The sequence below is a fragment of the Nannospalax galili genome, unplaced genomic scaffold (genome assembly GCF_000622305.1).
Source record: "Nannospalax galili isolate Female #2095 unplaced genomic scaffold, S.galili_v1.0 scaffold1357, whole genome shotgun sequence".
Taxonomy (NCBI): Eukaryota; Metazoa; Chordata; class Mammalia; order Rodentia; family Spalacidae; genus Nannospalax; species Nannospalax galili.
The window spans coordinates 175,577-184,889 of record NW_008339987.1 but is presented as its reverse complement, the minus strand read 5'-3'; the positions used below and the strand labels follow the sequence as shown (position 1 = coordinate 184,889).

The 9,313-nt window shown below is 56.1% G+C and overlaps 1 protein-coding gene across 1 annotated transcript in view; it reads left to right on the top strand.

Moving 5' to 3' along the window:
• Nol4l (nucleolar protein 4 like) overlaps nucleotides 1–9,313 on the top strand; it is a 127,472-nt gene that overhangs the window by 962 nt on the left and 117,197 nt on the right. The window lies entirely within an intron of this gene.

Below are 9,313 nucleotides of genomic sequence, written 5' to 3'. Positions count from 1 at the left end.
CCCATCCCCTCCCCTTCCCCGTCCCCGGGGCGTCGGGTCCGGGCGGGGTGACGCGGGGAGGGGGCGGGGAGCCGCAGCCGCGGGCAGGGAGGAGGCAGGCGGCCGGGCGGGGGCGTCCCCTCCGGCCCCGGGCGCCCTGGAGAGGGCGTGCAGCGTGGGCCCCGCGGCTCCCCCCGCCGGGACCTCATTGTTCTGCAGAGGGTGGGGGCTGGGGGGGGCGGCCTCTCTCAGGGTGCTGCTGAGCTTTGAACTTTCCGTCACCGAGACCTTCCGTTAGTGCGTTCGGTCCCCGACCCAGCTCGGTCCGGCCAGCCTCCCTCCCCGCCGCCCCTCCCCGGCCTCGCCCGCCCGGAGCGCGAGAGCCGGGCGCCCCGCGCCAGCCTCCCTCCTCCTTCGCTCCCCCGCTTCCCCCTCCGCACTCCTCCCCCGTCCGGCCCGCCCGCCCGGCGCTCAGCCCCATCCCCGGCCAGAGCGGGCTCTTCACACACAATTGATTCGGTCGTTACGAAAAGTGCACTTGTCCCCTCCCCCTCCCCCTCCGGCAGCCTCCCGGACCAGGCCCGCGGGGTGAGGGGACCGCGAAGGAGGGAGGCGGGAGCCGGGGCGCGGAGCCCTAGGCGCCTCCCCCCCGCGCCCAGGGAACTGGGTTTCAGGCCGCGGGGAGTGGGAGCCGCGAGCGCGGAGGGCGGGCGGCCCATCTGCGAGGAGCGCTGATAACCGCGCCGCTGCCGCTGCGGCCGCCAGCAGTCCATCTGCGCCGCTGCCGCCTCCGGCCGGGACGGGGAACAGGGGGCAGGGCCCAGGAGCGCGCCCGCCGGCGTCCCAGAGCGGGAGGCTGGGCAGTGTCCCTGCAGGCACCGAGCACCCCGACCCAAATCTGCACTCGCCCCAAAACCCAGGGAGTCTGGGTCATTGTCCGAACCTCCGATGAGCCAAGGACCCTCCCCCAACCAAATCATTGCCCATTTGCCCTTATGAGTTGGTGGGCATCAGCTTCCCCAGCCTGCCTGTTTTAGATTCTCACTTGGTTCTCCCCATTCTAAGTACTACTCATCAAGGAGACTCTTCCTAGGGCAGCGACCCACCAGATGGTTGTCCGGGTCTCTACCCCTACCCAGTTAGTGCCCTCAGCCTTCAGGGCTTTCCAGGTCAGTCCCCATTTCCCCATCCTCCTGGCTATCCCTTCCTGCAGCTGAGAGCCCAGTCTGCCCACTCCTTGAGTTGGGGGGAGATGCTCACACACCTGGCAGCTGACTTACTGGCTCTCTAGGTGACCCACTCCCCTAGGGAGTGGACATAATGAGAGGCAGTTTGTCTGTCTGTCTGTCCCTTTATCCCACACAACTGTCTCTGCATAACATTCCCATCCAGGCCACAAGCAGAAACTGGGGTGCTGGGTCTGGGTTTGGGTCCTGCTAGGCTAGCTAGCTGCTTCAAATCTTTCCTGAAGCCCACTCTCCCTACCCTGCCTGCTTTTAGCCCCAGGGACCTGACAGGCCTCCACCCTGGCTCTCAGACCAATAACAAGCCCTTCCTAGGGGACCACCTGCCTGGGAGGCAAAGAAAGGGGATCCTGGCTTCCCTGCCCAGGCTGCCAGGAGGACACAAACACAACAGACATGCCCTCCTGTGATAGCCCGCCCCTCCAGCTCCCCACTCTGGCTTGGCTTGCCTGGCCTGCTTGTCCCATGAGAGCCTGTTAGTTACCTGCCATTCGCCTAGCCAACCGGAGCCAGCCACTGGAGATGTCCACCAGAGTGTTGCCATCCCATCTCCAAGTACCTTCCTGGGGCTCCGTTATCATTTTTCCATTTCCATCTTCTTTTTCACTGATTTAAAGGAGCAGATCCTGCTGGGAATTCTGGGCAGCCATGGCCTCTTCTTAGGAGGGACTGAATGGGACCTTTTTTGAAAGACATAAGGGTCATCTCCTGCCTTCACTGGTCCAGGAACACACACATGCACATGCATACACACACATACACACACATGCACACATGCACGTGCGTACGCACACAATTAAAGTTGTCATTGCCTCTGTGGTCAGTGGGAGAGATTCTGTAGTTTTGTCTTGACTGGGTTTTTGTGAAGGTCATCAGGCTGTAAACCTTTATCCATGGCATTTATTTGGTGTCTCCCAGGCCTTGTGGTGGGCACTGCGCAACTGGGGTGAGTGAGACTTGGCACCTGCTCCTGGGACCTTCAGTTATTGGGGGAGGCAAGCACCACTGTGAATAATAAAAGTCTGCAGAGACTCAAGAAAGGGAGGGTAGTTGGGAAATGTCAGGAATTAAGCTCAAGGTGGCCTCAGTGGTCCAAGGGTGGCCTTTATGTGTGTCGTTTCTCTTCCTCACCTCTGCCCCCGGTACCCTTTCCTCCCCCTACAGCCATATGCAGAGCTATGGTTGGGGCCCTTTCTCAGTCCCAGGGCCGGCTCAGGGTCGATGATCTGACACCACTTGTCCTGTCCCATCTGGCCCTGAGCTTTTCTGGGTGTGTGTGACAAAGGCTTAATCTGTCTGGACGGGCCAGGACAGAGAGGAGGGCACAGGGAATTACACTCTGCAGGGCCTCCTGCAGCTGGGGCCCACGTGGGGGTGGGGCTTGGCAGGGGAGGGAAGCCTAGCTTGAGGGAGGCAGGCTGGTCTCTGTGCAGGTTGTCACAGGAAGTCAAAGGTGCAGGCAGAAGACCGAGGGAGGAGGGTGGAGTCCTCCACTGGTGCTCATGGGGATAAGATCTTTTTATGATAAGAACCAGCCGGTGCCTCTGACTGGGCAAAGACTGGTTAGGATTTATTTCTTGTATTTGGTCAGCTCTGGCCACTGTGGGTTGCTGACCAGGAGAAGCAAACCCCTTGGAGGAAACACCCTCCAACTCCATTCCAGCCATGGTCTGAGCCCATTCCTCTCCTTTTCCCCCTTCACTTCTCAGAGTGGTGCTGTCCCTGAGGCCTGGGAGGGCCACAGATTAGGCTGGGGAGGCTGGGGTGGGACCCTGAGTCAACTACCAGTTCCCAGGACCAGAGAATCCCAAGGCTCTTTGGAGAAAGATGGTGTCAGCCCTACAGTACCATCTTCCAGATGGACAAGCAGAGGCCCTGAGGGAGAGGCAGCTCCATTGGTGGTAGGCAAAGATTAGAGCACAGGTTTCTGTGCTCCACCATGGCCTCTCCTGGGCCCACCACATGCCTTGGATCCCACCATGAGAGCCCTATTCCTCCAGGGGACCCTCTGTGATTGCCCAACTCCACTGTCAACACCAGGCTTCTGGTAGCTGGACCCCAGGTGTTGCGCTGGCCAAATTGACTAATGGTGGTCTTTTCCCAGTTTGCAGACGACGTTCATTTAGTGGAAAGCATTTTCACAGTCTGAAGTCTTTCTCCCTAGAGCTTTTGTGTAAACCTTTGGCACCTGCGGCCACTGGTCTGGGCGGGAAAGGGCCTCTGACAGCACAGTGTAACATATGCTGTGACCTTCAGTTGAATACCTCAGTACTTCCTGTTTTTTTTCCAAATTGTCACTATGGCACCTGTTTCTCCATCAGTTACTGTGTGGCCATTGTGCTGAGATGCCACTACTACTATCAGCTATTAGGTGGGTAAACAGGCTTTGGGAGCTTAAAAAATTCCTAGGCCACACTATTGAGTGGACAGGCCCTGAGTCTGGGTACCACTTTGTACACTCTTCTGTTCTGACCCTGAGATATCCTGCAACCTGATCTAATTTGTATATCTAAATCCTTAATGATAAGCTTTCAGTCCCTTACACTTTAGTCTGAATTTGTTTAGAAGAATCCCTCTGGTCATGATGTTTAGAATCATAGACTGGTGCCTGGAGCCAAGTAAGATGTCTGGGGCTTTCCTGGAGCTCAAGAGGATAGGCATGGGCGAGGAAAGCCTCTATTGTCCTAAGTCTCAGGGGACTTTGGCAAGAAGTGATGTCTGGTAGAGGCCCCATTTGAAGTTTTCATGAGTGGCCTTTTCATTAATTAAGCCTTCATAATTTGGATAACATGGTCCTGGGTCCTTGGGGCTACATTTTGGAGCTGGAGTGATGCAGGGTGTCAGGCCCTGCCTTCCTGGGGCCTCCCCTCTGGCTTCTGGGTTACTCTGGTTGGTTGGTGACAGCATGCACTCTTCCTAAGAGCTAAGTCCTAGCCTGTCTTCCCTGTGGCCCTGATGGGCTGCCTCCCTGTCCCTGAAAAAAACAGACTCTGGAAATGCTACCGGGAAAGCTGGTGTGGGGAACCTGAGGCTGGGGCTCTCCAGGGATGAAAACAGGGCCTCAGGCTCTTCCAAGCTAGCTCTTATCTTAGAGCTTGTGCTATAAGGGGTGCACAGGGGTGTGAGATCTTGGGGTTGAACACCTGTGCATGTGCAATGTACAACACACATGTCAGCCATGTGGGCACGCATGTCAGTGTGCAGGCTGAGAATGCTGGTGGGAATGTGTGTCTGGGCATGGGTATGTGCAGGTGGAGGGAGGTCTCCTGCTTGTGATGTGTGAGGTTGTGAGTACCTATGCTGGCAGATGTGGGAGCACCTGGGGTGTGATGCTGGCAGACCTTGTTGTGTGACTGTGCAAGGCTCTGATGTGTACTGCTGACCAGTGTCCTTCATCACAGTCAGGCCAGCCCTGGTGTCCCTCTTGGCTGGATGAAGTCAGGTTTGAGAAAAGTAGGTGGGAGAAGTAGTTTTGTCGCCAGGAGAAAGCATTTCTTGATCTCCCACCCCCAGGTCCAAAGCCAAGCCCCTGGGGTCAGGATTGATCCTCCTAGAAGAGAGGAGTCTGGGGTTTGGGTTTTTTTTTTTTTTTTTTTTTTTTTGTCTTTTTGAGACAGGGTCTCCCTGTAGCCCCAGTTGCCCTGGAACTCACTATGTAGACCAGGCTGGCCTTGAACTCACAGAGATCTGCCTGCCTCTGCCTCCCAAGTGCTGAGTCTAAAGGCGTGTGCCACCATGCCCGGCTGGAAGAGAGGAGTCTGAACTTGAAGTGAGCAGCCCACAACTCATGGACAGGATCCTAGTTCCACCTTGATGGCAGCAGGTAGCCTGCCTGGCCTCTGAGCCTCAGTTTCCTCATCTGGAAAACAGACTTCAAAAGCCATACCTCTTGACGAACTAGAAAAGGCTGTGTTGTCCTTGAGGATGGTGGCTAAGGAATGTGCTCAAGGTCACTCTGCTGGTGTGGAAGGCAGGCCTGGCCCCTGGAAACCAAAGCAGGCCAAGGGCCAGAAGGAAGCTAGGTGACAGCCTACAGAGGCCAGTGGCTTGTTAGAGCAAGGGCTGTGCTTAGACTTCTCAGACTTCTCTTTGGTAGAAAATTACATCCAAATGTAGCCAGCCCTAGGAAAAGTTGGCCACTGTGTGAGCTTGTCGAGCCTCCGTTTTCCTGTACTGAAAATGGAAATGGTGATGAAAGTTGTCTTGGATATTTATTGGGACAATGGAGATGAAGACCCAGCCCAGTTCCTGGTGCTCAGGAGGCAGCTGCAAGGATCAGCTCCCCCGAGATTGTGTCTGAGGCATCGCTGTGCTTCAGTGCCATCAGGGGCCTGGGAAACTTGGCAGGAACTTGGCCCTTCCTCTGACGCCCTCCCTTATGATAGGAAGGTGGCTGGGGGTGAGAGAAGGTTCACCATGCCCTGGTGGGTCCTGCTGAGTGCCCCCCACTTGGCATGGACCCCAAGTTCTGGGCTCTGGAATAACAAAGAAACCAATTCCTCAGATAAGAGTCTGAGCAGGACTCACAGTCACCTAAGTCCCTGCCATGTGTCAACTAATTAATGTAATCCTCTCTCCCCTGATTCTGCCAGGTAGATGAGAACCTGGGACCACCGAGACCAGAGGACTTTCCCAAGTCCCCAGTAAGCAAGGCTCAGGTGCCAGGGCTCTGTCTGGCCCTCTTAGCACTCTGGGAAGTGTGGCAGAAGGGTATCCTCAGGCTCCACCCACCCCAAGCTCACGGAGCCCTTGCCTGAGGGCTCTCCTGAAGCTTCCCAGAGCTCCAGCAGCCTTTCCACCTGCTGGCCCAGTCTGGGTAGGCAGATGCCACCCTCCCACCCTCCCTCCCTCCCTCCCTCCCTCCCTGCCCCTGCTCAGCTGCAGCTGTAGGCCTGGCCTGGACAACTACAGGGGGTGGGGAGGCAGGAGGGAGGCTGCCTGGCTCTTGTGGTCCACAGGGTCACCAACTCCTCAGTCTTCACTGCAATTGGCCACCCTGGAACATGGGGTTTCTCTCCTACAGATGGGGGGAAACTAAGGCAGAGCTGAGGGAACTCACTGAAGGTCCAGCAGAAATCCAGAGCTGAATGTGGTTGCAAAAATGTGGTTGCAAAATCCAAGTCGCTCATTCCTTCTGTCCCTTCCTCTTTCCCGCCTTTCTTCCCCAGACTCCCATCCCATTCCGCCAGCCCCTCTACCTGTCTTTCTGGGCCACACCTGGGAGGTGTTTTTGCCTCTTTTACCTTTTTCTCCTTCCCTAGCCAGTCCATTTGCAAATCCTGGTCCTATCCTGGAGCTCTACCACCTCCCTCCACTGCTTCCAACCCTCTAGCAGCCTAGAGAGGCATCAGCTGGGGGGGTATTAGCCTCTCACTGGCTCCCAAGTCCACTCTGGCCCCCAGGATCTCTTCTTCATCCACAGAGCCAGAGGAGACTTTGCTGAAAGCAAACCAGGTTTTCTCCCTCATCTGCCCAGAACCCTCCTATATGTCAATCCTAGCGGTGGTAGCACACACCTGTAACATGGCCCTCAGCACTCAGGCTGAGGTAGGAGAGTAGCTTGAGTACAAGCCTGGGAATATAGTGAGACTCAGCTGAGAAACAAAACACAAGACCTCACCTCACTCAAATCAAGAGTGGAGGCTGCAGAGCCCTGCGTGGTCTGGCTTGCTGCCCACTGTCCTCACACCTGCTGCCTATTCTCATAGTCCTCCACTTGCCCTCACCCATCTGGCCATACTCTACTGGCTTCTGCCTGTTCTGCCAGTGTAGTGGACCCCAGGACCCTTGCACTGGCTTCCCCCTCCACACACCTCCCAATTTCTCTACACAGCTGGCTGGCTCCCTCTCCTTGAACTCTTAGCTCAAACATCACTCCCTCAGAGCAGCTTCCCTTGGGTCTTTCTTGGATGCTGACCCCCATCTCTCTACTTTTCCTCTGTCACACTTACCAGGTCCTGACACAGTAGACATTTTACTGCTTCTGTGTTTAGTTAGGATCAGGCTCCCTCTAGGCCGTAAGCTCCATCAGGGCAGATGCCTCTGTTTTGTTCACTTTGCATCCCAAAGGCCCAGAATAGCCCCTGTCCCTCAGGGGCTCCCTGCAGGAAAGTGGGTGCTGCAGAGGCTTCCCTCTGAGCAGGACCCTGAGAATGGTCTGTGGAATGGAGTGGTGGGGGCAGGCTGATCTGAGTTAGGCCTCAGGAACCCAGGGCACAGACCCTGCCTTTTGCAGGAGGGTACTTGGAAAGACCTCAGGGGAACTGACTTTGACCCAGGCCTTGAGGGCCAAAAGCATCTTTTAGCTAGCAGAAATGAAGAGGTGGGACTCTGGGCATGTTGTCGGGTGTGGCCTCACCAGGAGAAAGCCTGGCTGACTTTCCTGCACAGGGCTGGAGGCAGCACATGATTCAGTCTGCAGAGAAAACAATGGTTTTGGGGTCCCTAGGACTGTGCTGGAGAACCCGTGGCACCAGCTGAAGGAAAAAGATCTGGAAAAGCACTCTGAGGACAGCAGGTGCCTTTAGTGGTTCTAGAGTAGGAAACTTGGGGGTTATGGCTACAAGGGGGATGGGCTCCAGAGAAAGGGAAAGGGGTCAGGGTCTGAGAAACAGCCATGGGAGGTGGCAGGCCTAGTGTCTGTCTCCTTAGGACAAGAGGTGGGGCACTGGGGGTAGGGTGCTGTGTGGGGTGGGGTGGAAAGACAGGAGCCTGGGAAGCCAGGAGATGGGGTAGAGGGGGCAGGCAGATTGGAGTTAGGCTTTTCTCTTAGAGGTGGGGTCCAAGCATAATTCAAGTGTCCTCAAAACCTGGGGTGGCTGAGGAAGGCCAAGGGGGAGCCCTGGTGACTCAGGCCTCAGCAGGGCAACTCAGAAACTGCCATGTGCACAGGTCCCTTGACCCACCTGGAACCTTCCTGCTGAGTCGGACCCGGTTCCTGGGAGGCCTCTGGGTAGATGACTCAGCGTTTCTCAGCATCTGAGGGCTGAGCAAATGTTTAAGGAGACATGGCGCCATCTGAGCAGGCCAGTCCTAACCTGGTGCAGGGAGTGGACCTCATCTCAGGGCATCCTGTGGGGTATTGCCAAGAGCCTCTACCTTCCACAGTCCCACACAGTCCTCAGCCACCCTGAGAGGCTGTTATGACCCCATTGTGCAGGTTAGCAAACCGAGGTACAGCCTGTGCTGAGTACCCAGCTAGGTGATCACTTGGAGCTTCTGTTTCTTCATCTGGAAAATGGGTCTGGTGGCTGTCCTCCAGGGTTGATGGACAGTAGCCACAGAAAAGACCAGAGGGCAACTGGCTTGACGGCAGACCTGCTTTTAGAAGTCTACCAGCGGTTGTGTGGTTCTGGATAAATGGCTTGTCTTGCTCTGATCCTAACCCCCCCATACTGATAAAACTTGTTCCCCATGGGTAGGTGGGAAGGCGGCATGATGCCAAGCCTGCCACGTAGGTCAAAGTAGAGGCTTCTGTTCCATCTCAGGAGCCTTAGAGGCCCCCTACTACAATGATCCCCAAGCCAGGCAGCTGTCGGCCTCCTGTGAAGCCCTCTGTGGGGTAACAAGAAAGAGGCTGAGGATTAGGGGAGTTGCTCTAGGATCTCAGGTTCAGGTTAGGAAATGGGGGACTGGAACTTCTTCTAAGCTCTGGGCTGAGAGGCCTGGGGGGATGGGGGCTTATGGGTGGTTTTATTTTGGTGTTGGAGTTGGAACCCAGAGCCTTGTGCTTCCTGGACCCTCAAGCCCTGTAGGTTGACTTTGAAGCTCCCTGCAGATGGGTTGAACAGTGGAAAGTTGGTGGTAAGGGATGGGGCCAAGTCCTGGCTCTGCCATTTACTACTGTGTAATCTTAGGCACACCCTCTTTCCAACCCCCAGCTTCCTTATTTATAACATAGAGTGATGGGGCTGGGGGTGTAGCTCAGTGGTCAAAATCTTGCTTAGTAGCTGGGTATGGTACACGCCTTTAGTTCCAGCCCTCTGGAGGCAGAGGCAGGTGGATCTCTGTGAGATGAGATTGAGGCCAGCCTGGTTTATATAGCATGTGCCAGGCCAGCTGGGGCTACAGGGAGACCTTGTCTCAAAAAG